This window comes from Mandrillus leucophaeus, unplaced genomic scaffold (genome assembly GCF_000951045.1).
Source record: "Mandrillus leucophaeus isolate KB7577 unplaced genomic scaffold, Mleu.le_1.0 Scaffold1200, whole genome shotgun sequence".
NCBI lineage: Eukaryota > Metazoa > Chordata > Mammalia > Primates > Cercopithecidae > Mandrillus > Mandrillus leucophaeus.
In genome coordinates, this window is record NW_012100322.1 from 462943 (window position 1) to 467632 (window position 4690).

Consider the following 4690-nt stretch of genomic DNA (forward strand, 5'->3'; position numbering starts at 1 on the left):
AGCAATTTGGGAGGCAGAGGCAGGTGGATCACCTGAGGTTGGAGTTTGAGACCAGCCTGGCCAACATGGTGAAACCCCATCTCTACTAAAAATTAAAAATTAGCTGTGTGTGGTGGCACCCACCTGTAATCCCAGCTACTTGGGAGGCTGAGGTAGTGGAATCACTTGAACCCGGGGGGCAGAGGCTGCTGTGAACCGAGATCACGCCACTGCTCTCCAGCCAGGAAACAGTGACACTTTACCTCAAAAAACAAAAACAAAAACAAAAACAAAAACAAAAAGTACTTCTCTGTACCCCTTCTCCCTGTTTCCCCCAAGTGTGGCCGCTCTAGATATTTCTTTTTTCTTTTTTCATTTTTTTTTCTTTTCAAAACGTCTTTAATAAGTAAATAAAGGGGTGATGTAAAATGTTGCAGTTTGCTTGGTAAATCTTAATTGCGAAATTTCTTCTTCTTTCGGAACTTTTTTCCTGCTGCATTTGCTGCTTTTTCAGCCATGATCTCTGAGTACTTCCTGCGGTTGTATCTTCTGAACTCAGAATCATCCAGCAGTTCTTCCGTAATAGTTCTTTTCCTCTGCTTCTTGGGAATTCGTGAATGGTAGAAATCAGCTGGATTGTCAACAATGGTTCCAATTTGGAAGTACTTGGGGAAGCCATCTCTATCATTTTTCTTGTAAAACCTTTTCGGGTCCATGCTGGCTCTCATCTTCAGTGCTTTGAGATCATTTTTCAGTTCATTTGTCATTTCTGGAGCTTTCATACCAAACCAGCCATCCCCTGCTGTTTTTTGTCCTTCTTTTCTACGTTTTTTCTGAAGTTGATACTTTGATTCACTATATGATGGAACACAGTAGTGTTTTTCAAAATCAGGTATAATGACGGCTTTCTGCAGAAGCTCATTTTTCTTTTTCTCCTTGATCTGTGTTAGGGTTTTCTTGTTAGACTGTAGTTTATCTGCATTGAAATGAATATACAAACCACCCAACTGCTTGATACTCAGACCAGGGTCTATGCTGCTGCTTGTCAACTTTAGGAGTTTAGCCTTTGTGCTATTTAGTAAGTCTTCTTCATCACTAAACTCATCTTCATTTTCATCGTGGTCTGATGAATCATCTTCACTTTTTTCATCCTCTTCCTCTTTTTCTTCCTCAATGGCAACCTCACTCACCTTGTCTTCCTCTTCCAAGTAAAAAGTTTTACATTTAAAATCCTAAATGGCATAGCTTTTACATAACCGATGTTTAGAAGATGTTATCAAATAACCCATGAATGTGCAGTGTGTGTGTGGGGAAATGGAGCATTTAATTTTAACTAGTTTGCTGGTATTATCTATTTTTATATTTATTCTCATTTGGTTCCTGCTTGAAGCTGTGTGTGAAACCTTTTCTGTAAATGAAGTGACTAAGTTCATTATCTGTGCTTGGTGGTCCATGAGATTTCCCTCTTTATCCTCAAAACAAACTTCCTGTAGCTTCAGTTGCTTGAATGGCTTTCTACTCCTAGTCACCTATCTATCCTTCAGTAAAACATTACTTTTATTTTTGAAAAGCATATTTAACATCTAATGTGGGCATCGTATAGTATTACATATTTGGGGGTGCCCATAGCATCCTTCATGGAAAATGCTTTGGCAGTGGCTGGTGCCTAGTTTGGAAAAGAACAAGATACCTGTATTATTTTCCTATTGCTGGTGTAACAAGATACCACAAACATAGTGGCTTAAAGCAATACTCATTTATTCTCTCACAGTTGTGTAGGTCACAAATCTGAAATTATGTTAAAAAGTTTGCTTAAGTACATAATAATAATAAACTCCAATTAACATTATTTGTTCTAGTTATGAGATTGATTTGCAAACTCAGTCGGCAGTAAGGACAAGATAGCATTGTAAGTGAAAAGACCCCAAACCCAGCAACATCACTTACTAGTTGTGTGGTCTTGGTTAAGATACTGAAACTCTCTTAGCCATGTATCATATATTGCTGTGTAATAATAACGCCTAAATCATAGAATCATTATAAGAATATATGAAAGTGCATGTAGCAAAGTATATGTAAAAATTGTTGGCATAAACTAAATGATCAATAAACACCAAATAAGTAAATTTAACCGTAAATGAGATGGGCCGGGCATGGTGGCTCATGCCTGTAATCTCAGCACTTTGGGAGGCCGAGGTGGGTGGATCACCTGAGGTCAGGAGTTTGAGACCAGCCTGGCCAACACAGCGAAACCCTGTCTCTATTATAAATACAAAAAATTAGCCAGGTATGGTGATGCATGCCTGTAGTCCCAGCTACTTGGGAGGCTGAGGCAGGAGAATCGCTTGAACCCAGGAGGCAGGGGTAGCAGTGAGCCGAGATTGTGCCACTGCACTCCAGCCCGGGTGACAGTGTGAGATTCCATCTCAAAAAAAAAGAAGAAAAAAAAAATTAGTTTTGCACATTGTTTAAATTCATATAAATGGAAACATACAGTATGTATTCTTTAGTATCTCACTTCTTTTGATCAAAATCATGTCTGTGATATTTTTCCACATTGTTGTGTGTTTCAGTTGTTCATTCTTTTATATTGCTGAGTAGTATTCCATTGTGTGAACATACCACAATTTGTTGATTAGTTTTCCTGTTGATGAACATTTGGGTTGTTTCTGGTTATGAACAAAGATGCTATGAATACTTCTGAACAGAACTTGTAAATTTAATTTTTTATTTATCTTGGGTAAATGCCTAGAAGTGGATTGCTGGATCCAGTTGATTAGAAACTGAAGAACAGCTGTCAAAAGTGTACATACCATTTTATAGTCCTAACTATAAAATGTAAGCAAAATATAAGATTATCAGAGTTCCTGTTACTCTTCCTCCTTGCTACCATTTGGTGTCATATTACATGACAGAGGCTGTGCCTAATAATTCTCTCTCTTTTTCTCTCCCCTGTCATCCTCACCAGGACTCAATAAAACAGGCATTAGTATCACCCAAATTTTATAAATGAGAAAACGAAAGTACAGAAATATGAAATAATTTGCCCAAGATCACACAACTTTCAAACTGTGATTCAGGGAATTTTATCTGGTAGCCTTCCACTAGTACTGCTTTTGTTACGGGAAAGCGGTACCAATCCAGACCTCACCAGAGGGTACTTGGATTTCACGCAAGAAAGAATTCAGGGTGAGTCCATACAGTAAAGTGAAAGCAAGTTTATTAAGAAAGTAAAGGAATAAAAGAATGGCTACTCCATAAACAGAGCAGCCCCGAGAGCTGCTGATCGCCCATTTTAACAGTTTTTTTCTTGATGCTATGCTAAACTAGGGGTCGATTATTCATGCCTCCCCTTTTTAGACCATATAGGGTAACTTCCTGACATTGCCATGGCATTTGTAAACTGTCACGGTGCTGGTGGGAGTGTAGCAGTGAGGACGACCAGAGGTCACTCTCGTCGCCATCTTGGTTTTGGTGGGTTTGGGCTGACTTCTTTACTGCAACGGTTTTATCAGCAAGGTCTTTATGACCTGTATTTTGTGCTGACCTCCTATCTCATCCTGTGACTTAGAATGCCTTAACCATCTGGTAATGGAGCCCAGTAGGTTTCAACCTCATTTTACCCAGCTCCTAATTAAGGTGGAGTTGCTCTGGTTCAAAAGCCTCTGAGACACTTCCATTCATTACATACTACCTCTTCAGGTAAAGCTTTTACTTATGGAGAGTATATATTTTAACTATATTATTTATCTATTTTATATAATCTAGTTACTTCACGCTACTGTATAAATGAAAATAATTGCCCTAAATAGATAATTTTATTAATTTGGCACTTGTGCCCTTGCTCTTCCTAAATTTCCTGGTTATTTTTCAGAGCTTTGGATGCTTACGTGTGTATTTCCATCCTGAGTCATGGATGATTCCAAAGGAGAAAGGATAACTGAAGAACAGCTGTTGCATAGAGTAGGATAACAGTACTCTTAGGTCTTCTCTAAACTTCAAACATCTGGTTTACTGCTTGCCTTAGTCCATTTTCTGTTGCTTATAACAAAATACCTGAAAGTGGGTAATCTATAAGAAATGAAGTGTATTTCTTACAGGTCTGGAGGCTGGGAAGTCCAAGCAGGAAGGGAAACATCTGGTGAAAGCCTTCTTACTGGTGGAGACTCTCTGAAGAGTCCTGAGGCAAGGCAAGGTATTATATGGGGAGGGGGCTGAGTGTGTTAACGTGCTAGCCCAGGTCTCTCTTCTTCTTCCTATAAAGCCTATTAATCTATTAACCCATTAATCTGTAACCACCTCATGGGTTCATTTTGCCCACTGCCCGGAAAGAGCTGATTTATCAAGCCAGGGGAATTGCAATAGAGAAAAAGTTTAATTGACACAGAGCTGGTTGAATGGGGACCAGAGTTTATTATCACTCCAATCAGTCTCCCCAAAAATTCAGAAGCTAGGGTTTTTCAAGGATAGTTTGGTGGGCCAGGGAATTTTTGAAATTCCCTGTTTGAAATTTTTTTTCTGGCTTTAGATCACAACTGATATAAATGTGCATGTACTTGTGAGTGTGTGAATGTGTGTATAAGTATTTATGTTTATGTGTATATATATGGTAAATATATACTAAATTGTATATTTACTATATACGTATAGTAAAATATATATTACACTATATAGTATAAATATATTTATATATATTTCCTATATATATTAT

General features: G+C 38.1%; 1 pseudogene across 1 annotated transcript in view; it reads right to left on the bottom strand.

The window, feature by feature from the left end:
• Positions 1-364: 364 nt before the first annotated feature.
• The window catches only part of LOC105532134, an 18506-nt pseudogene continuing 14180 nt past the window's right edge, over positions 365-4690 (bottom strand). Inside the window, exon 2 of the transcript XR_001004922.1 lies at positions 365-1211. The product of XR_001004922.1 is annotated as a deoxynucleotidyltransferase terminal-interacting protein 2 pseudogene (transcript). The remainder of the gene's footprint in view (positions 1212-4690) is intronic.